The sequence below is a fragment of the Felis catus genome, chromosome B2 (genome assembly GCF_018350175.1).
Source record: "Felis catus isolate Fca126 chromosome B2, F.catus_Fca126_mat1.0, whole genome shotgun sequence".
In the NCBI taxonomy this organism is placed as follows: Eukaryota; Metazoa; Chordata; class Mammalia; order Carnivora; family Felidae; genus Felis; species Felis catus.
In genome coordinates, this window is record NC_058372.1 from 50,745,302 (window position 1) to 50,772,193 (window position 26,892).

General features: G+C 36.5%; 1 long non-coding RNA gene across 1 annotated transcript in view; it reads left to right on the forward strand.

The window, feature by feature from the left end:
* The window catches only part of LOC123385398, a 72,820-nt gene extending 51,418 nt beyond the window's left edge, over nt 1-21,402 (forward strand). Inside the window, exon 3 of the long non-coding RNA XR_006597837.1 lies at nt 21,209-21,402. This is a non-coding gene — a long non-coding RNA (uncharacterized LOC123385398). The remainder of the gene's footprint in view (nt 1-21,208) is intronic.
* Nucleotides 21,403-26,892: the final 5,490 nt, after the last annotated feature.

Here is a 26,892-nt window from a genome sequence, read left to right on the forward strand (position 1 = left end):
AATATCCACAAAACAATCAATGTGATTCATCACATCAGTACAAGAAAGGACAAGAACCACACGATCCTCCCAATAGATGCAGAGAAAGCATTTGGCAAAATACAGCATCCTTTCTTGACAAAAATTTCTCAAGAAAGTAGGAATAGAAGGATCATACCTTGAGAACATAAAAGCCATATATGAAAGATCCAATACTAATATCATCTTCAATGGGGAAAAACTGAGAGCTTTCCCACTAAGGTCAAGAACACAACAGGGATGTCCACTCTCGCCACTGTTACTCAACATAGTATTGGAAGTCTTAGCCTCAGCAATCAGACAACACAAAGAAATAAAAGGCATCCAAATTGAGCAGGAGGAGGTCAAACTTTTGCTCCTTGCAGATGACATGATACTCTAGGTGGAAAACCCAAAAGATTCCACCAAAAAACTGCTAGAACTGATCCATGAGTTGAGCAGTCACAGGATATAAAATCAATGCACAGAAATTGGTTGCATTCCTATACACCAACAATGAAGCAACAGAAAGAGAAATCGAGGAATTGATTCCAATTTCAATTGCACCAAAACCCATAAAACACCCTAGGAATAAATCTAACCAAAGAGGTGAAAAATCCGTGCATTGAAAACTATAGAAACCTTATGAAAGAAATTGCAGAAGACACACACACACACAAATGGAAAAAGATACCTTGCTCCTGGATAGAAAGAAAAAATATTGTTAAAATGTTAATACTACCCAAAGCAATCTACATATTTAATGCAATCCCTATCAAAATAACACCAGCATTATTCACAGAGCTAGAACAAACAATCCTAAAATTTGTATGAAACCAGAAAAGACCCTGAATAGCCAAAGCAATCTTGAAAAAGAAAACCAAAGCAGGAGGCATCACAATCCCAGATTTCAAACTGTATTCCAAAACTGTAATCATCAAGACGGTATGCTACTGGCACAAAAACAGACACTCAGATCAATGGGACAGAACAGAGAACCCAGAAATGGACCCACAAATGGATGGCCAACTAATCTTTGATAAAGCAGGAAAGAATATTCAATAGAATAAAGACAGTCTCTTCAGCAAGTGGTGCTGCTGGGAAAACTGGACAGTGACATGTAGAAAAATGAACCTGGACCACTTTCTTACACCATACACAAAAATAAACTCAAAATGGGTGAAAGACCTAAACATAAGACAGACAGGAAGCCATCAAAATCCTTGAGGAGAAAGCAGGCAAAAACCTCTTTGATCTTGACTGCAGCAACTTCTTACTCAACACGTCTCTGGAAGCAAGGGAAACAAAAGCAAAAATGAAGTATTGGGACCTCATCAAAATAAAAAGCTTCTGCACAGCGAAGGAAACAATCAGCAAAACTAAAAGGCAACTGACGGAATGGGAGAAGATATTTGCAAACGACATATCAGATAAAGGGTTAGTATCCAACATCTATAAAGAACTTTTCAAACTCAACAGCCAAAAAGCAAATAATCCAGTGAAGAAATGGGCAAAAGACACGAATGGATATGTCTCCAAAGAAGACATCCAGATGGCCAACCGACACATGAAAAAATGTTCAACATCCCTCATCATCAGGGAAATACAAATCAAAACCACAATGAGAGATCACCTCACACTTGTTAGCCTGGCTAACATTAACAACTCAAGCAACAACAGATGTTGGCGAGGATGTGGAGAAAGAGGATCTCTTTTGCACTGCTGATGGGAATGTAAACTGGTGCAATCACTCTGGAAACAGTATGGAGGTTTCTCAAAAAATTAAAAATAGAACTACCCTATGACCCAGCAATTGCACTACTAGGTATTTATCCAAGTGATACAGGTGTGCTGTTTTGAAGGGACACATGCACCCCAATGTTTATAGCAGCACTATCAACAATAGCCAAAGTATGGAAAGAACCCAAATGTCCATCATTGGATGAATGGGTAAAGAAGAGGTGGTATATATATACAATGGAGTATTACTCGGCAATCAAAAAGAATGAAATCTTGCCATTTGCAACTACGTGGATGGAGCTGCAGGGTATTGTGCTAAGTGAAATTAGTCAGAGAAAGGCAAAAATCATATGAGTTCACTCATATGAGGACTTTAAGAGACAAAACAGATGAAAATAAGGGAAGGGAAACAAAAAATATAAAAACAGGGAGGAGGATAAAACAGAAGAGATTCATAAATATGGAGAACAAACTGAAGGTTACTGGAGGGGTTGTGGGAGGGGGGATGGGCTAAATGGGTAAGGGACATTAAGGAATCTACCCCTGAAATCCTTGTTGCACCATATGCTAACTAACTTGAATGGAAATTAAAAAAATAAAAATAAATAGCAAATAATAATAAAAGAAAAAACCTTTGGTGTGTCAAAGGAAAATATCAGTAATGAAAGACAATGTATGGAATGGAAAAAAATATTTGCAAATCTTATATCTGGTAAAGAGTTAATAGCCAGAATAAAATATTCCTACAACTAAACAGCAAAATAAATAACATAATTAAACAATGAGTAAAGAACTTGAATGGACATTTCTCTAAAGATATAAATGGCCAGCAAGCATATGAAAATATGCTCAACATCACTAACCATTAGAAAAATGTAAATACAAACCACAGTGTAATACCCTCTCACACCCATTTTTACCGTCACTATCAAAAAAACAGAAAATAACAGGGGCACCTGGGTGGCTCAGTTGGTTGAGTGCCTGACTCTTGATTTCAGCTCAGGTTATGATCCCATGGTTGTGGGATTGAGCTCCACATCAGGCTCTGCCCTGAGCATGGAGGTTGCTTAAGATTCTCTCTCTCTCTCTCTCTCTCTCTCTCTCTCTCTCTCTCTCAATTTGTGTTTTTCTCTCTCACTCTCCCCCTCTCTCCCCCCTCCCCAACTTGAGCACATGCTCTCTTTCTAAAATTAAAAACAAAAACAAAAAAAAAGTGTTGGTGAGGATGTAGAGTGATTGGAACCCTTGTAAAGTGGTGCAGCTGCTATGGAAAATAGTATGGCTGTTTCTCCAAAAATGTAAAGATAAATTTTAAATTAGAACTACCATATAATCCAGCAATCCAACTTCTGTATGTAATGTTTTTTACAACAGTTAAAAAAAAAAAGTCAACTGTGCCATATAACCTAATTATGGGAGGGATAGCTCATCATATTCATAGATTCTACCCATACTCCAAAGAAAGGGGTTTACAAGGGTGAATGTTATTTGGGGGTCACCTTAGAATTCTGCCTACTTAATGGTAGGACTTAAGCCACTCTTTCAGAGACCTTTCCTGTCTGTATTTTTAATTCACAGCTATAAGTTTTGGAGGGTTTGGATTCTGTTTAAGAAAGACAGGATTTCCTTCTTTTATAATATTCAGTGATGTCTATCTGAGTATACCTCTGTTGGTGGAAATTATTGTTTAGAATGAAATGTCCGCTCATCCATGGTGTTTCCTTCATGTTAGCTTGACTCACTTGTAGCAGACTTGGGTTTGTCTGCTTGAGATGATCATCAAAACTTGTCTGGGGGCGCCTGGGTGGCGCAGTCGGTTAAGCGTCCGACTTCAGCCAGGTCACGATCTCGCGGTCCGTGAGTTCGAGCCCCGCGTCGGGCTCTGGGCTGATGATGGCTCAGAGCCTGGAGCCTGTTTCCGATTCTGTGTCTCCCTCTCTCTCTGCCCCTCCCCCGTTCATGCTCTGTCTCTCTCTGTCCCAAAAATAAATAAACGTTGAAAAAAAAAAATTTTTTTAAAAACTTGTCTGGGAAAACCTTATTTTTAGTGAAGAAATATTTTCTTGAGAGTTCATAGTTTGAATACACGTAGGACATAGGAAGAGGTAAGGAATTGGAAGTATTGTTTTTATCACATTTATTTATTTATTGACAGAGCAAGCAAGTGAGTGGAAGAGAGAGTGGGAGAGAGAATCATAAGCAGGTTCCATGCCCAGCCCAGAACCCCATGCGGAGCTCAGTCTCACAACTGTGAGATCATGACCTGAACTGAAATCAAGAGTCCAATGCTTAACCAACTGAACCACCCAGGTACCCCATTTTTATCACTTTTAACTTTGTCCCAGATCTCAAGGATTAAACAATACTCATGTAAAATCTGAGTTGGAACAATACACTGCCTAAGAAAATATTCTTAAGGGCTAGAAGCTTGAGAGAATGGTGAATACAGTATTTATACAAATAATACACAAATGAAGGTATAACAGCTGGTTTGCAAAGAGAATATAATCATAGTACATAAAACATAATTTAGCTATAAGAGAGGTAGACAAACTAAGCAGTTAAAATTTATAACATCTAATATTCTAAAGCAAAAGAAAAATAGTCTTTCGTATATATATTTTTCAATATATAACTTGTACGCAGACAGAATATCTCTCTATACCTTCCTCCTCTTAGAACACAAACTTTAGTTTAAGGAGCATGCAAGCTACCCCCACTTTTTTCCCATCTCTTTCCTTGGTGTCCTCATTTTTAGAAGTCAAATGACTGACGTTGTTCTTGTGGGAAGAAAGTTTAGTGTATCCTGTTTAATGATTTGCATCATTAACCTGTTAGATGACCCTGAATTTTACTCAGCTTAATGTTCCCAAAATATCACAAGGAGTCTGAAGGGCCATTTTTCTCTGCAAATGAAAGTCCAAAGAGACTGTATCTTGGCTGTCTGCCTGCTCAGCTAGTGAACACCAGAAGAGAATACCTGAGCTAGAAAATAGAAGCAATGCCTCTTTCCCAGACAAGATGCTTTCAATTTTTCAGGTACACTTGGTGATTTGTTGCTGAGAGCATAACCTAGTTTCAAATCTATTCTTGCCAAGAAACCACTTCAATGTTTCCAAGGAGCACGTTGATTTGGCTTGTCAATGATAGCCTGTACCATTTCGGACCAGCCTTTCACACTGAGTAATGGAAATATACTAATGACCCATCTTAACTGGTCACAATATTGGAAGCCGCTATTGTGAGCTTCTTCTGGCAGAATGGTCTGCCTACATAATAAGGGGCCAGGCTGTATGGTCTGTGGATATGGACATTACAGAATAAATCCTCTTCTATGCTGAATCCATCTTGGATAACATCAGCTCTCCTTTGGATTAGTCTAAGGGCTCTTTGAGCAACCTGGGGATGGCAGGGACACTGTCTAAACTGATAAGCCCCTTCATGATTTCTTCTCTGCCTTACCCAAGGCTATTCTATAAGAAAGCAATGACTCATTCGGACCAGCCTGGAAAATTTTCCAAAAACTATTCTCTACCAAGTGTTATTTGAACCTCTTATCTGGTTTCCCTGATTTCTGTCCTATTGCTTTTGTATTTGGATGTTTTTCCCTCTCTGCCAGGTCTTTTCTGTTTGTTTTGTTTTGTTTTGTTTTTAGTTGTTAGTCTACCAGGTTTTGGGATTGGATGTCTCCCTGAGGTAGTGTTGGGATAAGGAAGCAGAGTCTGAGATCCAGAGCATCTAGGTGTAGGCTTGTCTGGGAGGGGAACCTGACATTTGTGGGGTTTGTTGAGATATTTTTGGTATACTCATGAGAATTAAGTCTTACATGCACAATAAATACTGCAGAGTTTGGAGGACCGTGACCTTAAAGACCATGCGAGGGAAACAAATGTCCATGGCTTTGTAAATTTCTATAGCTGGATAGTAGTGTGGCCAAGAAAGGAAGGGCACATGCCTCCTATACTGTATGACATCCCTGTATTTGATCTGTCCCCACTAACCATTAGGTGAAACATTCAGGTGAATATTAGTATTTACTTATAAAGAGTTTATGGAAGAATTTCAGAATTAATGTTTCTCTGACTGTTTTCTGTACTTTGATATCAGGATGGTACAATGGCTAGGAGCTTGGGCTTTTGTGTCATTCAGACTGGGACTTGATCTTGGCTATGCCACATGTTAGCTTGTAACCTCAGGTGAGTTATTTAATCTTTCTAAGTCCATCAGTGTTCTTGTCTATAAAGAGCACATTATAAGAATCTTATTTATTTATTTATTTATTTATTTATTTATTTATTTATTTATTTATTTTTTTTCAACGTTTATTTATTTTTTGGGACAGAGAGAGACAGAGCATGAACGGGGGAGGGGCAGAGAGAGAGGGAGACACAGAATTGGAAACAGGCTCCAGGCTCTGAGCCATCAGCCCAGAGCCCGACGCGGGGCTGGAACTCCCGGACTGCGAGATCCTGACCTGGCTGAAGTCGGACGCTTAACCGACTGCGCCACCCGGGCGCCCCTATAAGAATCTTATTTATAAAGAGCAAATGAGATGATACATGTGAAACACTTAACCCAGTTCTTGGCATGTAGTAGACATGACACAAGTGATATTATTACAAAGATCAGATGCATAGCACTAGACTAGGAACATCCTTCAGGATTGCAAAGATCCATAATTTCCAAACTGAAATCAAGACATGTGATTTGGCAAGTACAAACTGATTTGGGGAAAGTAGAGCAGACAATTTGCAACTGGGACTGTCCCAGAAAATGTAGGAGGTTTCGTCATGATTCAGCTAAGGAATACACATCAATGTGGGTAATTATTTTTCTCAGTGATTCTTCTTGGCATGCAAAGTGCTTTTAAAACTCTACTTTGTAAATCCCTTGTGGCCAGTGAAAACCTGATGACCTCTAGTGATGTTGTTTCTTATTCTTTTTTTTTTATTTGTCATTTTTCCCCTCCAATTCCTTATTCTTCTTGTTTTTAGCAAATTGATTTCATGTAGAAGCATTGGGGTGATAACACTGGGCATGACAAATAGACAAGGAGAATCTTAAGGTAAAAATTGATAAAATTTTAACTTAAAATTTTAAAGAATGTTCTGGGTGGTAAGTGTAACTACTCTGTATGCTATCTGAAATATGCTTCATGCAATAGACATGTTCTTGAAACAATTGAATGTAAGTCAATTTCTGGAAAGACTTACCTTATTTTTAATCTACACGAAATCTTTATAGACATTCTACAGTAAATCCTTTTTCCAAGAGACAGGTGTATTAGTTCTACAATGTAATATAAGAAATTGCCCCAACATTAAGCAGCTTAAAACAACAACATTTATTATCTGACAGTTTATTTGAATCAGGAATTGTGCTGCTTATCTGGGTCCTGTGGTTTAGGTTCTTTCATGAGGCTGCCATCACAGTGTCAGCAGAACTGAAGTCATTTCCATGTCCACTTCCAAGTTCACATACACGGTCATTCCTTGTTCAAGGGCCTCCCCATAAGGCAGCTTACAACATGGCCCCTTGCTTCATCTAGAGCCAGCAGATAAACAACTTAATCTCAGAAGTGACATTCCATTACTTTTTTGTATTCTATTAGAAGTCACTCACTAGATCCAGCTGTGGCTCCAGGGTAGGGGATTATACAGGGACATGAATACCAGGAGTGTGGCTCATTGGCAACCATCCCAGAGGGCAGGGAACAAAGGTAAAGAATTGCCTTTCTGAATCTGGATTTTTGCATTTCAAGATTATGTGACATATCTCTGTGTAAAGTGGAGCTGAGAACTTACTAATTCATGTCTCATCTATTTGTATCCCTTAAGAAAATCCTTGTGGAGACAACTGGTTTAGTCATCTAGTTATCCTCCCCTTCCTCCATGGTCATTTATAAATTTATGGTTTAAATCAGAAAGTACTCCCCACACCATCATAAAGGGAAGGAAGCAGGAATAAAATTTTTTTTAACTATAAAAAATTTTCAAGATACAGAAAAGTGGGGAAAAGAGTGTACTAAACTGCCAGTTGCCCACTATCCAGAAGAAGCATTTATTTTAACATTTCTTGAACACTTCTGCAAATAATTGTACAAAATGTTTCCAGAACATTGTTTTCACTTAATCCTCTGAACAACCTTATAAAACAATATTTTACTTAATAAGATAAGTATTATAGTCGGTGTATGGAGAACTTTAAGACTCAGGTTTGGTAAAAAGAGAAATTGCTCAAGGCTATACAACTGGCAGAGCTAGGATTATTCTGTTTATTTTCTCCATTTTTAAATTAAATTTTGTCATTTATCTTTTTATCTTTATTTTTTAAGTAAACTCTACCCCTAACAAGGGGCTTAAATTCATGACCCAAATGGCTCTATCCACTGAGCCAGCGAGGCACCTTTCCATCTTTTTTTCTATTACAATATCACTCCTTCTCCTTTCCCTTTCTTCATGCTATGATTGTCCTGCAATTACATCTTTACACATTACAAGCCCATCAACAATTTTATAATTATTTCATTATGCAATTGTCTTTTAAATAAGATAGAAGAAGAAAAGTCACTAACACAAATACATTTATGCCGTGTAGTTATCCTTACTGGTGCTCTTTGTTTCTTAGGAAGATTGGAGTTATTAGGATTTCTTGTATAGCAAGTCTGCTCATGTAGAGCAAGGATTTGAACCTACATCTTCTAACTACAGGTTGAAAACTATTTATATCACACCTCTGGCACAGTTACAACCCTGAACTACTTTACCATAAGGAGCTCAATTTTATCATCCTGGGTGTTGATCTGGATAGAATATTTCAACACACTTATGAACACTTTTCACCCTTCATTGCCACAGAAACTTTAATGAGCAAGTGAGTTTTACTGCTTCCTTGGTTCATTTTGTGTAATATCACACTATGCAGCCAGCAATGAGGCAAGAGAGATGAGGGAACTTAAACCCATGGTGTGAGGTAAGTTCAATTGCCAAAGATAAGTAGATAATCTAATCAGAAATCTCGTTGTAAGATAAGTAGTGGTGAGTTCTGCTGAAGTCCAGTAGTAAGATTAGGAATTGAGTGATCAGGGCAGAGCAAAGGTGAACCAGTCAAACTAAAATCTACATAAGTAATCAGCTATGAGCATTCTAATTAAAAAAAAAATGTTTGCATTGGTTATCCTTTTATTCATTGCTTGAAGCTATAGGTGGCAGTGTCAGTGTTGCATAATATTTGCCTGACAGAAAGCTCTGAATTGGGTATGATCTATTAGGAAAAGGAATCCTTCTTGGAGCCATTTCACTCCTGGTGTGTTAAATTAGCTTTTCTTAACTTTGAATAATGTATGCCAAATGCTATCAGGTTGTGAAAGAGACATGGACATCTTGAGAATCCAGGTGTGATTTTTTAAAAAGAAAACGTAGTGTTTTAAATGTTTAATTCTGTTGGTGTATCTCACAGTATGTCTGTCTTCCTTTGGAGAGAACCCCCTACCCCCACCCAAATCTAAGTTTCTTGTCTTTGCAAGTGTGAGACCCGTGATCAGCAGGACTTCTGGTCTACTACCCTTTCCCCAGCCATCCCCTGTGATTGTTCAGAAGACAAGGACTCATTTAAAAAGTACTGGTTTTATAAAATTGATTCACACTTAACACCAGAAACTAAGTACTAGGGACAAATTAGAGAAGAAAGCAAAAACAAAAATTAAAAAACAAAACAAAACACTATCAACTACCTAGAAATAATTATCATTAATATTTGGCAGACATCATTTTATCATCCTAGTCATCCCTTTATACATGTATTTATACATGTATATAGATATAATTAATAAAAATAGGATCTTCTAAATGCTTTTCAAAAGTAAAAATATTAAATTTATCTTTACTTGAATTTAACAGGAGAAAAGCAAATGGAATTGGTAGAATTGCACAACCTGAGATTAATAATAACTTGTTCATATCAAGCAATTTTATTTACTAAAAGGTAACTTAAAAAATTTTAAAGTTCCTTTTACTTAAAAAAAGAAAAACTACCAAAATGGTTCAATTTAAACACTACCTATGACTTCCTGCTCTGAAAATGAGAAACTTCACATTCTTCTAACCTCATTGCTTTAATGTTTCTGTTAATCCTGTTATTATTTTTACATAATCAAGATTCACAAATTTGTTCTTTCCCATAACTATAATTCTCACACTGTAGCTTTTTCTTTAATTAGCTGCATTCATTGGTCACAGAACATCTATTTCTAGATTCTTTATTTTCACTTACTCAATGGTTTGCTGGATTTTGTAGTTGGATGACTTATTCAGAGAATTCCTGAGTACTCAGTTTCATGAACTGTTGCTTATTTGAGAAAGTCTGTTTCTTGTCTTTATGTTTGAAGGACCAATTGTTGGGCCCCAAATTATCCCTTCCTTCCTCAGAACTTTATAAATAAAGCTCCAACATCTTCTGGCAATAAATGTTGCTGCAGAGAAGTCTGAAGTTAGTCTGATTCTATATTTCCCATTTAGCCTTCATACTTGTAGGAGATTTTCTTTTTCTACATGGATGTTCCTAAAGGTTTTAGTTTAGTTCATGATAAGACTAGGCATAGGAATATTTAATTCCTTACCAAATTATCCTGAGGAAATTTTTCTAATGGCTTCAGTCTTTATTTTTTGTTATTAAATCTTTGAAGTCTTTAAAAAAAATTTTTTTTAATGTTTAATTTTTGAGAGAGAGACTGAGAGTGGGGGAGGGGCACAGAGGGAGGGAGACACAGAATCTGAAGCAGGCTCCAGGCTCTGAGCTATCAGCACAAACCATGAGATCCTGGCCTGAGCTGAAGTTGGATGCTTAACTGACTGAGCCACCCAGACACCCCTAAATCTTTCAGATCTTTTTGTTATGTTCTTGCCTCTTTTCTTTAGGAATACCAATTATTTTTATATCTCTCTTGACTGTATTCCATATCAGTAATCTCTAATAATGTCCATCTTTTTTCTTTTTTTTTTTAATTTTTTTTTCAAATTTTTTTATTTATTTTTGGGACAGAGAGAGACAGAGCATGAACGGGGGAGGGGCAGAGAGAGAGGGAGACACAGAATCGGAAACAGGCTCCAGGCTCTGAGCCATCAGCCCAGAGCCCTACGCGGGGCTCGAACTCCCGGACCGCGAGATCGTGACCTGGCTGAAGTCGGACGCTTAACCGACTGCGCCACCCAGGCGCCCCTGTCCATCTTTTTTCATTTCATATAGTATGTATCTTCAAGGCTGTCTTTTATATTCTTAACTGTTTTCAGTCATACATATTTTATTTTTGGTCACTGCGATGTGGTCATTATCTATGAAAAGATTTGGTGACACCCACCGTGCCCCCCCGCCCCCCCCCCCAAGACTTGACTTTTTGCACTTTGAACATCAGGATCATGGACTTAACTAGTTTTTGCCTTGCTCATTTTCTTTCTTCCTTAGCTTGAAGATCCTTGCTCCACTTTAAGAATGGGTCATTCCATCTCTTAACCTCCTCAAGGGTGGGAGAAAATTTAGAATGGTGTTTTTATAATCGGCTACTGATTTCTCAGAAACTTAAAAGGAAGAATGGGAAAAGTTGCAAGAGAGTAGATAAAGTGGAAAAGAGGATTCCAAGAAGAGGGGAAAGCATGTGAAAAATACTTGGAATAGAAAGATTTTAGGACTCCTGAGGAAATGAGAGAAAGATCATATAGGTCAAGAAACACAAGCGTGAAAGATGGTGGTGCTAGATGAAGTAAAAGAAGTCAGGTTGTATAAGATATATTTTAGGGTTATAGAGTTTGGGTTTTATTCTTAGTATATTGGGTAGTTGGGGAGAAGGGAGAGAGTGGTGGTTCTTAAGGGGCTTTAAATAAGAGAGTACTATACACTAATATGTTTTTTAAAGGCTAGCTATAGTTGTAGTGTGGACAATAGGGTGGACAATTTGGGTAGAATGAAGACTAGAAGATAGAAGATCACTTAAGAAATCCTTATACCTACCTGTTAGAGAAGGGAGTAGACTAGGGGAAACTTTAAAAATAGAAGGAAGAAATATAATTTTTTTAAATGAAGGGAACCAGATGGATTACATACACTTTTTCATCCAGAACATCAGTAAGTAAATTTAAACGAATTGTGGTATTTCAATACAATGGAGAACTACTTGGCAATAAAAGGAGTGACCTATGAATACATGTAATAACTTAGAGGACTCTCAAAATAATTACTGTGTAAGAAAGAAGCTTGAAAAAAAGCTCATGCTGTATGATTCTATTTATATTAAATTCTAGAAAAGCAAACTAAGCTATGGTGACAGCATACCAATGACTGCCTCAGGATGAGAGTGTGGGGTGGTGGAGGGGATGGTCTAGAGGGATTACAAGGGGGAAATTAGGAAACTTTTGAGGGTAATGGATATGTTTATTATCTTGATTGTGGTGATAGCATAACACTTAGCAAATATTACACTTTAATCATGTGTAGTTCAGTTATGTCATTTGCACATCAATAAGGCTGTTTTAAAAAGTTTTGAAATCTGTCTCTGAGGTAAGCTAATGGTATTTGGTGAAGAGAATAAAGGAGAATGAAACAAGGTAAGTATCAGGTTTCTGAAATGAGACATTTTCTCTGAAGATATTTAAAGCCATGACAATGGGTGAGAATAAAAAAAAAAATTTAGGGCTGAGGGTAAAGGAAAACTGACATTCATAGGTTTTGTGGAAGAGGAGCTGGCTTCTTATTTGTGTAGATGCACCATGGTTTATTAAACTCTTCTTGATGGAGAACATTTTTATTTCTAATACTCTATATTTACAAACAAGTATTGCGAAGAATAACCTTATATTTGTGTCATTTTAGCAGTGTGTGTATGTGTGCTTTGGAAGTATATATAATCTGCAGGGTAAATTCTTTTTTTGTTGTTTTTTGATTTTTTCCTGTTTTTTTATTAATTTACTTTTTATTTATTTTTAAAAAATTAAATCCAAGTTAGTTACCATATAGTGTAATAATGATTTCAGGAATAGAATTCAGTGATTCATCACTTACATAATAACACCCAGTGTTCATCCGAAAAAGTATCTCCTTAATTCCCATCACCCATTTAACCCATTCCCTCACTTAACATCCCAACAGCAACCCTCTATTTTTTCCTTATATTTAAGACTCTCTTGTGGTTTGCCTCCCTCTCTGTTTTTATCTTACTTTTGCTTCTCTTCCACTATGTTCATTTGTTTTGTTTCTTAAATTCTATATATGAGTGAAATCATATGATATTTGTCTTTCTCTGACTTATTTAGCTTGGTATAACACCCTCTAGTTCCATCCATGTTGTTGCAAATGAGAAGATTTCATTCTTTTTGATTGTTGAGTAGTATTCCTTGTATATATATACCGCATCTTCTTTATCCATTCATCAGTTGATGGACATTTGGGCTCTTTCCATACTTTGCCTACTGTCCATAGCACGCTATAAACATTGGGGTACATGTGCCCCTTCTAATCAGCATTTTTGTTTCCTTTAGATAAATACCTAGTAGTGTAATTGCTGGGTCATAGGGTAGTTCTATTTTTAAGTTTTTGAGGAACTTCCATGATGTTTTCCAGAGTGGCTGCACCAGTTTGCATTCCCACCAGCAGTGCAAAAGGGTTCCTCTTTCTCCACATCCTCGCCAACATCTGTTGTTGCCTGAGTTGTTAATGTTAGTCATTTTGACAGGTATGAGGTGATATCTCGTTGTGGTTTTGATTTGTATTTCCCTGATGATGAGTGATGTTGAACATCTTTTCATGTGTCTGTTAGCCATCTGGATGTCTTCTTTGGAAAAGCGTCTATTAATTTCTTTTGCCCATTTCTTCACTAGATTTTTTGTTTTTTAGGTGTTGAGTTTGATAAGTTCTTTATAGATTTTGGATACTAGCCTTTTATCTAATGTCATTTGCAAATATCTTTTCCCATTCTGTCAGTTGCCTTTTAGTTTTGCTGATGGTTTACTTTGCTGTGCAGAAGATTTTTATCCCGATGACGTCCCAATAGTTCATTTTTGCTTTTGATTCCCTTGCCTCTGGAAACGTGTCAAGTAAGAAGTTGCTTTGACTGAGGTTAAGGAGGTTGCCGGCTTTATCCTCTAGGGTTTTGATGGCTTCCTATCTTATGTTTAGGTCTTTCGTCCATTTTGAGCTTATTTTTGTGTGTGGTGTAAGAAAGTGGTCCAGGATCATTCTTCTGCATGTCACTGTCCAGTTTACCCAACACCATTTGCTGAAGAGAATTTTTTTTTTCCATTGGATATTCTTTCTGCTTTGTCAAAGGTTAGTTGGCTATACATTTGTGGGTCCATTTCTGGGTTCTCTATTGTGTTCCATTGATCTGAGTGTCTGTTTTTGTGCCAGTTGCATACTGTCTTGATGATTACAGCTTTGTAATACAGCTTGAAGTCTGGGATTGTGATGCCTCCTGCTTTGGTTTTCTTTTTCAACATTACTTTGGCTATTTGGGGTCTTTTCTGGTTCCATACATATTTTAAGATTGTTCTGGCTCTGTGAAGAATGTTGGTGTTATTTTGACAGGGATTGCATTGAATATGTAGATTGCTTTGGATAGTATTGACATTTTTAACAATACTTGTTCTTCTAATCCATGAACATGGAATGTTTTTCTGTGTTTTGGGTCTTATTCAATTTCTTTCATAAGCTTTCTATAGTTTTCAATGTATAGATTATTCACCTCTTTGGTTCAGTTTATTCCTAGGTATTTTTATGGTTTTTGGTGCAATTATAAATGGGATTGATTCTTTGATTTCTCTTTCTGCTGCTTCATTATTGGTGTATAGAAATGCAACTGCTTTCTGAACATTGATTTTATATCCTGTGACTTTGCTGAATTTATGTATCAGTTCTAGCAGTTTTTTGGTGGACTCTTTTGGGTTTTCCACATAGAGTATTATGTCATCTGCAAAAAGTGGAAAGTTTGACTTCCTCCTTGCTGATTTGGATGCCTTCTATTTCTTTGTGTTGTCTGATTGACAAGGCTAGACTTCCAATGCTATGTTGAATAACAGTGGTGTAGTGGACATCCTTGTTGTGTTCCTGACCTTAAGGGGAAAGCTCTCAGTTTTTCTGCATTGAGGAAGATATTAGCTGTGAGTCTTTTATATGTGACCTTCATGATCTTGAGGTATGTTCCTTCTATCCCTACTTACTTGAGGGTTGTTATCAGGAAAGGATGCTTTATTTTGCCATATGCTTTTTCTGCATCTATTGACAGGATCACGTGGTGCTTATTCTTTCTTTTATTAATGTGATATATCACATTGATTGATTTGAGGATATTGAACCAACCCTGCATCCCAGGAGTAAATTTCACTTGAATGTGGTGAATAATACTTTTAATGTATTGTTGGATCTGGTTTTCTAGTATCTTGTTGAGAATTTTTGCATCCACATTTATCAGGGAAATTGATCTGTAGTTCTCCTTTTTAGTGAGGGTCTTTGGTTTTGGAACCAAGTTAATGCTGGCCTCAAAGAATGAGTTTGGAAATTTTCCTTCCATTTCTATTTTTTGGAACAGCTTCAAGAGAATGGTGTTAACTCTTATTTAAATGTTTGGTAGAATTCCCCTGGAAAGCCATACACCCTGGACTCTTGTTTTTTGGGGGAAATTTTTGATTACTAATTCGATTTCTTTCCTAGTTATGGGTCTGTTCAAATTGTCTATTTTTTCATGTTTCAGTTTTTGTGGTTTATATGTTTTTCCATTTCTTCCAGATTGCCCAATTTATTGGCATGTAATTGCTCATAATATTCTCTTATTATTGTTTGTATTTCTTCAGTGTTTATTGTGGTTTCTCCTCTTTCAGTCATGATTTTATTTATTTGGGTCCTTTACATTTTTATCAGTCTGTCTAGGAGTTTATCATTTTTGTTAACTCTTTCAACGAACCATCTCCTGGTTTCACTGATCTGTTAGCGTGGTTTTTTGATTTTGAGATCGTTGATTTCTGCTCTAATCTTTATTATTTACCTTCTTCTGGTTTTGGGCTTTATTTGCTGTTTTTTCCCCCAGCTCTTTTAGGTGTAAAGTTAGTTGTGTATCTGAGACCTTTCTTCCTTCTTTAGGAATGCCTGGATTGCTATATACTTTCCTCTTATGACCACCTTTGCTGCATCTCAGAGGTTTTGGGCTATCGTGTTTTCATTTTCAGTGGCTTCCATGTACTTTTGATTTCCTTTTTAATTTCTTGGTTTACCCATTCATTCTTTAGATGTTTTTTTAACCCCCAAGTATTCATGGTCTTTGCAATTTTTTCTTGTGGTTGATTGCGAGTTTCATAGTGTTGTAGTCTGAAAATAGGCAAGGTATGATCTCAATCTTTTTGTACTTGTTGAGCGCTGATTTGTGACCCAGTATGTGATCCATTCTGGAGAATGTTCCATGTGTGCTCAGGAAGAATGTGTATTCCTCTGCTTTAGGATGAAATGTTCTGAATATATCTTTTAAGTCCATCCAGTCCAGTGTGTCATTCAAAGCCATTGTTTCTCTGTTGATTTTGCTGCTTAGATGATCTGTCCATTGTTGTAAGTGGGGTGTTGGAGTCCCCTACTATTATGGTATTCTTGTCAATGAGTCTCAATTTCATCTTAACTATTCCAGACCTTCCCTTTGCCTGAAATACTCTTTATTTTGAGTTTATTTTGCTGGCTTCTTATTATAACAGCAGATGTAAAGGTTCAAAGGTGGTAGCTTGCTTGACCTGCTTAAGAAAGAACAAAATGAGGGGAGCCTGGGTGGCTCAGTTGGTGAAGCATCTGACTTTGGCTCAGGTCCATGATCTTGTGGTTCATGAGTTTGAGCCATATATCAGGTTCTCTACTGTCTGCATAGAGCCTGCTTCAGATACTCTGGCTCCCTCTCTCTCTCCCCCTCCCCAACACACACACACACACACACACACACACACACACACACACACACTCTCTCTCTCTCTCTCTCTCTCTCTCTCTGTCTCTCTCTCTCAAAAATAAATTAACATAGAATTAATGTTTGTTTATTTTAGAGAGAGAGACAGAACACAAACAGGGTAAGAGCAAAGAGAGAGGGAGACACAGAATCTGAAATAGGCTCCAGGCTCTGAGCTGTCAGCACAGAGACCGACACGGGGCTCGAATTCACAAGCCTTGAGATCATGACCTGAGCTAAAGTTGGCCAGTTAACCAACTGAGCCACCCAGGTGCCCCAAAAATAAACATTAAAAAAAATGAGCAAAATGACCACTGTGGCTGGAGCCAGGGTAAGCAATAGGAAGAAAGGAAAAATAAAGCATGAGTAATGGTCAGAAGCAATATTGGGTGGGGCTTATCAGCTATGGTAAGGACTTTGGATTTCATTCTAGATCAGAACAGAAGACACAAGAGATTTTGAGCAGAGGAATGACACAATCTGACATATTTATAATGAATTGCTCTGACTTTGTGTGAGTGATGCAATACAGAGCTTTAGAGTGGGAGTAGGGAGATCAAGTAGTCCAAATGAGAGATGAGGATATCATGAATGAAAGGGATGGTTTCTTAATATTAATTTCATCAGAGATTGTCCATAAAAATTCATTCTCCACCTTTTCCATACTGATGGTATTATAGTAAGGCCCAGGGCTGTCTTGCTTCACCCTCTTTCCCAGGATCCTTTGTAGTTAAGTGTGGCCATGTGACTCAGTTCTCCTCAGTGGAATTGGAGAAGATAGGTATGTGGAGAAGATACCTCTGGGCTGAGGTCTTCAGACAGTCAGCATGCCTTCTTTAGGCTCTTTTTGTCTTTCCCACAAATCAGTTTTAAGCCTGAGATGAGGGCATAGTACTAAAGGTGCTAAAGTGCTAAAGAAATAAATTGGAAGGAACTGGGTTTCTGAATGACCACATGAAGCATATTTTCCTGCCAACCTGCTATGCTGAACCCAGGTTGTAATGTGAGAAATAAACCCCTGAATTATTGCTGGGTCTCTGTTGGGTCTCTAGCTTTTACCTCTGCTAATACATTTACGACGTTATTTAATCTCTTTGAGTCTCATTTTCCTCATCTGTAAAGTGGGAATAATATTGATATATCCCTTGTAAGACTGTGGTGATAAATACATGAGAAGTCCAAGTAAAGTACTAATGCAATACCCTTCTCATGGTAATCTTTTAATAAGTGTTTTCTACTAGAATTAGTGAAGAAGATAATTCCATCTTTGGTTTGGATGATGGATGTCTGGTTAGTAAAGCAGATGGAGTTGGTGAACTGATAGAAACAGACTTACCATGAGTGGGACCCTAGTACTTATATTTTTAAAAAGTTCTGCAGATAGCTCAGGCCAAGTACCTTGGTTTGGGTATACATACTTTATGTTTGCTGTATATGTCATATAGCATCTGTTAGTTAAATGCCTTAATGCCTTCCTTTTGGGGGAAGACCAGTCTAGAATACCCAATATTCCCATAAGAGCTAGAAAAAAAAGGAGGAATTAATTATATTCAATGAAGCAAATTTTCTGTGAACATTCATGATAAAAAAAATAAAACCTGCCTGAGAGACTTCCATTTTGGGCTGTATGGTCATCTACATTCTACAAAGACCACTACTGTAAAACAATTCTTATTGCACTTCTGGGCTCCTCAGGAGGTCAGAGAAATCTCTCACAAACCCAACCCAAAGAAACAAATTTGTGAGAGGTGAATTGTAGGCAGACACATAAGTGAGGCTGCGTTAAGTACTAACATCAGCACTGACACCAAACAAAATCTTGGGCTGCATAGAATGGGGGAGATATACTTGAGACTCCTGGATGAAGTCAGAGATCCTAAAGGGACCCAAACTGGTCCCAGGTTAACAGTATCCTTCATTACTGGCAGAAACAAATGCCAATCATCTCTGGAAGAAAGCGTACCTCATTTAATGGCCCAAAATTTCTAGGGATAAAAATCAAATAGGAGCCAATGAATGAAGACCGACAAACAGACAGGAAAACATACCCTCATGAATGAAGAAACCCCAAAGGCATCAGATACTGCAATTATCATATTCAAAACAAAATTACTGTATAAGGTTTTAAAAAGCTTTATTGAGATATAATTAACATACTGTACAACTTACCCACTTAGTCCATTTAAAATGTGAAATTTAATGATTTTTAGTATATTCACAGCTACCTGCAAAGATCAGTAGAGTCAATTTTAAAACGTTTTCATGACTTCAAAAAGAAACTCCATACTCTTTTTTGTTGTTTTTTAGAAACTCCATAGTCTTTAGCTATCACTGCTATCTCCCATTTCCTTCTCCCCAGCCTTAGGCAACCACTAATCTACTTTCCAGTATAGATTTATAGATTTCTTTATTCTGGACTTCCATATGAATGAAATTATATAGTGAGTAGGTGTGTGTGTGTGTGTGTGTGTGTGTGTGTGTGTGTGTATATGTGACTGCCTTATTTCACTCAGCATAATGTTTTCAAGACTCATGTATGTTGTAACATGTATTAACACTTCATTCCTTTTTATAGCTAAATCATATTCTATACATTTCATTGAATGAATATATCATGTTTTCTTTATCCATTTGCCCATTGATAGACATTTGAATTATTTCTATCAGATATTGCAATAATGCTGCAATAAATATTCATTAACAAATTTCTTTGTGGACATGTTTTCATTTTTCTCACTATTTACCTAGAGGTAGAATTTCTGGATCATGTGGTAAATCTATGTTTAATCATTTGCGGAACTGCTGGGCTGTTCTCCAAAGTGGCTGCACTATTTCACATTCCCACCAGCAGGGGTAGGAAGGTTCTGATTCCTTCACATCCTTGTCAACACTTGTTATTATCTGACTGATTCTAGCCATCTGATGGGTATGAAGTGGCATTTCATTATGGTTTTGATTTACATATCCCTAATGATTTCAAGAATCTCTTCATGGGCTTATTTTCCATCTGCATTTTTTTTTTGAAAAAATGTCTATTGAGATCTTTTATGGACTAAATGTGTTTCCTTGCCAAATTTTATGTTGGAGCCCTAACACTGAGTGTAATGGTATTTGGAGGTAGGACCTTTGGGAAGTAACTAGGTTTAAATAAGGTCATGATGGTGGGGTCCCATGATGGGATTAGCATTCTTATTAAAAGAAGAAGAAAAATGATCTATTGGGACATCATCAAGATAAAAAACTTCTGCACAGCAAAGGAAACAATCAGCAAAACTAAAAGACAACTGAGAGAATGGGAGAAGATATTTTAAAATCACATATCTAATACATGGTACATATCCAAAATCTATAAAGAACTGATCAAACTCAGCACCCAAAAAAACAAATAATCCAGTGAAGAAATGGGCAAAATACATGAATAGACACTTTTCCAAAGAAGACATCCAGATGGCTAACAGCCCCTTAAAAAAATGATCAACATCATTCATCATCAGGGAAATACAAATCAAAACCACAATGAGATATCACCTCATACCTGTCAGAATGGGTAAAATTAACAACTCTGGCAACAACAGATGTTGGCAAGGATGTGGAGAAAGAGGAACCCCTTTGCCTTGATGGTAGGAATGCAAACAGGTGCAGCCACTCTGGAAAACTGCATGGAGGTTCTTCAAAAATTAAAAACAGAACTAACCTATGACATAGTAATTGCACTAATAGAAGTTTAGCCAAAGAATACAGGTATGCTGTTTGGAAGGGGCACATGCATCCCAATATTTATAGTAGTACTATCAACAGTAGCCAAAGTATGGAAAGAGCACAAACACCCATCGACTGATGAATGGATAAAGGAGATGTGGTATGTATATATGGTATGTATATACAGTGGAATATTACTCGGCAATGAAAAAGCATGAAATCTTGCCATTTGCAACAACGTGGATGGAACTAGAGGGTATTATGCTGAGCGTAATTAGTCATAGAAAGACAAATACATAACTTCACACAGATGTGGAATTTAAGTTACAAAACACATGAACGTAAGGGAAAGGAAGCAAAAATAATATAAAAACAGGCAGGGGAAAAACATAAGAGACTCTTAAATACAGAGTATACACTGAGAGTTGCTGGAGGGGTTTTGGTTGGGGGGGTGGGCTAAATGGATAAGGGGCAATAAGGCGGACACTTGTTGGGATGAGTGTGGGGTGTTATATGTAGGCAATGAATCACTGGATTCTATTCCTGAAATCATCATTGCACTATATGCTAACTTGGATGTAAATTAAAAATACATACATACATACATACATACATACGTACGTACGTACGTACGTACGTAAAAGAGAGATACACAGAGACAGAGAGGTTAAGAGACTTGCTAGATATCATACAGCAAACTATCCAATAGATAAATATTACGTTTTACAGATTATAATTTACAAACACTAGGAAAGATTAAAATGAATGCAAACAAAAAAAGAAAGTCTAGCTTTCTCTCTCTCTCTCCATAAGGACAGAGTGAGAAGGCTGCTGTCTACTGGCTAAGGAAGAAGGCCTGCATCAGGAACTGAATCTGCTATCATCTTGATCTTGGACTTTCCAGCCTTCAGAAATATGAGAAATAAATATCTGCTATTTAAACTTCCCAGTCACGGGGCGCCTGGGTGGCGCAGTCAGTTAAGCGTCTGACTTCAGCCAGGTCACGATCTCACGGTCCGTGAGTTCGAGCCCCACGTCAGGCTCTGGGCTGATGGCTCGGAGCCTGGAGCCTGTTTCCGATTCTGTGTCTCCCTCTCTCTCTGCCCCTCCCCCGTTCATGCTCTGTCTCTCTCTGTCCCAAAAATAAATAAACGTTGAAAAAAAAAATTAAAAAAAAAAAAAAAAAAAAGAGTTTTCCCGGGTCCACCCAATCTGGGTTAGACGCTCTTCATACTTTCCTCAGTCTTTAAAAAAAAATAATAATAATAAAAAAATAAACTTCCCAGTCTCTGATATTGTTATGGCAGCTGGAGATGACTAATACAAGATCTTGTGTCCATTTTTAATTCGGATTATTTATTTATTTTTTATTATTGGGTTGTAAGAGTTCTTTATATATTCCAGATACAAATCCCTTTTCAGATATGTAAATGCCAATACCTTCTCCCATTCTATGGGAGAAATGCCAAATACTTTCTCCCATTCTATGGGTTGTCTTTTAACTTTCTTGATGCCATCCTTTGAAGCACAAAAGCTTTTAATTTTGATAAAGTCCAACATAACTATTTCTTTGATTGCTTGTGCTTTTGGTGTCAAATGTTAGAATCATTTGCCAAATCCAAAGCCATGAAGAATTACCTTTATGTTTTCTTCTAAGGGTTTTAGTTTTCGTTCCTTTTTAAGTTGAAGTATAGTTGACCTACAACGTTATATTAGTTTCAGGTGTCTGACATAGTGATTCAACAGTTCTATACATTATGCTGTGCTCACCATGGTAAGTGTAGTTACATTCTGTCACCATACAACATCATTACAATATTATCAACTATATTACATGTATTTTTTATTCTGTAACTTACTTATTTTATAATTGGGAGTTTGTGCCTCTTAATACCTTTCACCGGTTTCACTCCTACCCCCAGCTTCCTCCCCTCTGGCAACAACCAGTTTGCTCTCTGTTATTTCTGGCTTGTTGTCTCTCCATTTGTTTTCTTTCTTAGGTTCCACTTATAAGTGAAATCATATGGTATTTGTTTTTTACTGTTGGACTTATTTCACTTAGCATAATGCCCTCTAGGTCCATCCATGTTGTCACAAATGGCAAGATCTCATTCTTTTTTTATAGCTGAGTAATATTCCACTGTATTTATATACCCTACATCATCTTTATCCATTTATCTATCAATGGACTTAGGTTGCTTCCATTACTTAGCTATTGTTAATAATGCTGCAATAAACATAAGAGTGGATGTATGTTTTCAAATTAATGTTTTTGTTTGCTTTGTGAAATATCCAGTAGTAGACTTACTGGATCATGTTATTTCTATTCTTAATTTTAAAAAATTTGAGTATAGTTGAAACACCATAGTTGATGCCTAAGTTTCAAGTGTATAACATAGTGATTCAACAAGTTTATATGTTACAGGTATAGCTACCATCTGTTATCATACAACACTATTACAATACCATTGAGTGTATTCCTTATATGTATCTTTTATTCCTTCGACTTATTCCCTAACTCAAATCCTGTACTTACCACTCCCTTTTACCCATTTTGCTTATCTTCATTCCCACCCCAGTCAGGCAACCATCTTTACATTTATAGGTCTGATTCTACTTTCTGTTCATTTGCTTATTCATTTGTTTTGCTTTTTATTTTCCACATATAAGTGAAATCATGATATTTGTCTTTCTCTGACTTGTTTCATTTAGAATAATACCCTCTAGGTCCACCCATGTTGTCTCAAATGGCAATATTTCATCCTTTTTTATGAATACTATCTCATTGGTTATACATACCCTTTTTTTAAATCTATTCATCTATCAACGGGCACTTGGCTTGCTTCCATCTCTTGACTATTGTAAATAATGCTGAAATAAACATAGGAACGCATATATCTTTTTGAATTAGTGTTTTCATTTTTGGAGGGGGGAGCAAATACCCAGTGGAATTAGTGGAACATATCGTATTTTTATCTTTAATTTTTTGAGGACCCCCATAGTGTTTTCCACAGTGGCTGCACCAGTTTGTATTCCCACCAACAATGCATGAGGGTGCCATTTTCCCACATCCTCACCAATATTTCTAGTCTTTTTGATTCTAGCTATTCCGATAGGCATAAGGTCATATCTCATTTCGGTACTGATTTGTATTTCCCTAATGATTAATGATGTTGAGTCTGTTTTTATGTGTCTGTTGTCCATCTGTATGCCTTCTTTGGAAAAATGTCTATTCAAGTCCTGTGCCCATTTTTAATTGGATCATTTGTAGGGTGTGTGTGTGTGTGTGTGTGTGTGTAAGATATATAGGTTCTTTATATGTTTTGGATATTAACTCCTTATTGGATATATCATTTGTAAATGTCTTCTCCCATGTAGTAGATTGCCTTTTAATTTTGTTAATGGTTTCCTTCACTCTTCAGAAGCTTTTTATTTTGGTGTAATCCCAATAATCTATTTTGCTTTTGTTTCCCTTGCCTTAGGAGATATATCTAGAAAAATGTTGCTACGGCCAATATCAGAGAGATACCTGCCTGTTATTTTCTAGGAGTTTTATGGTCTCACAGGTCTTTAATCCATTTGGAGTTTATTTTTGTTGTTGTGTAAGAAAGTGGTCCAGTTTCATCCTTTTGCAGGTAGCTATGCAGTTTTCACAGTACCACTGATTTGAAGAGACTGTCTTTTCCTTTATAGTCTTGTCTCCATCATAGATTAATTGATATATAAGTTCAGGTTTATTTCTGGCCTTTCTCTTCTGTTACACTGATATAGTTGTGTATTTTTGTGCCAGTATACTACTATTTTGATAACTATAGCTTTGTATCTTGAAGTCTGGAATTGTGATACCTTCAGCTTTGTTCTTCTTTCTCAAAATTGCTTTGACTATTCAGGGTCTTTTGTGGTTCCATATAGATTTTAGTAATATTTGTTCTAGTTCTGTGAAAAATGCTGTTGGTACTTTGATAGAGACTGAACTGAATGTGTAGATTGCTTTGGATAGTATGAACATTTTAACAATATTCTTTTAATCCATGAGCATGGTATATCTTTCCATTGTTTATGTCTTCTTCAGCTTCTTTCATCAGTGTTTTATAGTGCTGAATACAGGTCTTTCACTTTCCTAGTTAAATGTATTCCTAGGTATTTTATTGTTTTTGATGTAAATGTAAAAGTTTTCCTAATTTCTCTTTCTGCTAATTGTTGTGTATAAAAACACAACCAATTTATGTGTATTAATTTTGTATCCTGCAACTTGACTGAATTCATTTATTGCTTTGAATAGTTCTTTAGTGGAATCTTTAGGGTTTTCTATGCATAGTATCATGTGATCTACAAAGAGTGATAGTTTTACTCCTTCCTTACCAATTTTTATTGAAAACCTTTTAGATTTTCACCATTGAGTATGATGTTATCTGTGGGTTTGTCATATGTGGCCTTTATTTTGTGTTGAAGTATGTTTCCTGTAAACCCACTTTGTTCAGTTTTTATCACAAATGAATGTTGAATTTTGTCAAAGGCTTTTTCTGCATCTATTGAGATGATCATATAATTTTATCTTGGTTTTCTTGATTTATGTTTCACATTGATTTATTTGTGAATATTGAACCATCCTTGAATCTCTGGAATAAATCCCACTTGATCACATATATGATTCTTTTAATGTATTGCTGAATGCAGTATGTTAGCATTTTGTTAAAGATTTTAACATCCATGTTCATTGTGGATCGTCTGTAGTTTCCTTTTTTCTATAGTGTCTTTGTCTGATTTTGATATCAGGGTAATGCTGGCCTGATAGAATGTAGTTGGAAACTTTACTTCCCTTTTTTTTCCTCAAAATTTTTATTTAAATTCCAGTTAGTTAAAATACAGTGTAATATTAGTTTCAAGTGTAGAATTTAGTGATTCATCACTTACATACAACACCCCAGTGCTCATCACAAGTGCCCTCCTTAGTACCTATCTCTTCTATTTTTTTGGAATATTTTGAGAAGTATAGGTGTTGACTTTTTTTTTAATGTTTATTTGTTTTTGAGAGAGACAGAGACAGAATGCGAGTGGGTTAGGGGCAGAGAGAGAGGCGGAGACACAGAAGCAGAAGCAGGCTCCAGGCTCTGAGCTGTTAGCACAGGGCCTGATGCAGGGTTCCAACTCACGAGTTGTGAGATCATGACCTGGGCCGAAGTCAGACACTCAACCAACTGAGCCACCCAGGCGCCCCAACTCTTTTTAAAATATTTGGTAGAAGTCACCTGTGAGTCCATCTGGACCTGGACTTTTGTTTTTTTTGGTAGGTTTTTGATTACCGATTTAATTAATTACTAGTAATAAATCTATTCAGATTTTCTATTTCTTTCTGATTCAGTTTTGGAAGATTACAGGTTTCTGTAAATTTATCAATTTCTTCTATGTTTTCCAACTTGTTGGCATGCTGTTTTTTATAATATTCTCTTGTAATCCTGTGTCTCTGTGGTGTCAGTTGTTATTTCTCCTTCTTTCATTTCTGATTTTATTTATTTTTGTTATCTCTCTCTTTTTTCTTAATAAATCTGGCCAAAGTTTTATCAATTTGTTTATCTCTTCAAAGAATTAGATCCTGGTTTCATTGATCTTCTCTATTGATTTTATTTTTTAGTGTCTATGTCACTTTTTTCTGCTCTGCTCTTCATTATTTTTCCTTTTACTCACTTTGGGCTTTGTTTCTCTTTTTCTAGTTGCTTTAAGTGTGAGGTTAGATTATTTATATGAGCTTTTTCTTGTTTTTTGAGTTAGACCTCTATCACTATAAATTTCCCTGTTAGAACTACTTTTGCTGTATCCAAAAGATTAGGGACCACTGTGTTTCATTTTCATTTGTCTCCATGTATTTTTTGATTTCTTATTTGATTTTAATGTTGACCCATTGGTTGCTTAGTAGTATGTTGTTTATCCTCCATGTGTTTGTGTGTTTTCCAATTTCTTGTTTTAGTTTTCTAGTTTCATTTTCATTCATTTCATTCACCCATTGTGGTTGTAAAAGATGCATGGTACCATTTTAGTCTTCTTCAATATATTGAGACTTGTTGCAGCCTAACGTGATCAATCCTGAGAGTTTTTCATGTGTACTTGAAAAGGATATGTATTCTGTTTTTGAATAGACTGTTCTGTATATATCTGTTAAGTCCACCTAGACTGTTGTGTTGTTCAAAAACATTGTCTCCTTATTGATTTTCTGTCTAGATAATCTATCCGTTGATATAAATGAGGTGTTAATTTCCCCTACAATTATTATATTACTGTCAATTTCTCCCTTTGTATCTGTTAATATTTGCTTTATGTGTTTAGGTGCTCCAATGTTTGGTGCATAGATATTTACAATTGTTACAATTACAATATTTACAATATTCTTGTTGGATTGATCCCTTTATCATTATATATGCCCTTCTTTATCTCTTGTTATAGTTTTTGTTTTTAAAGTGTATCTTGTCTGATTATACACACACACACACACACACACACAC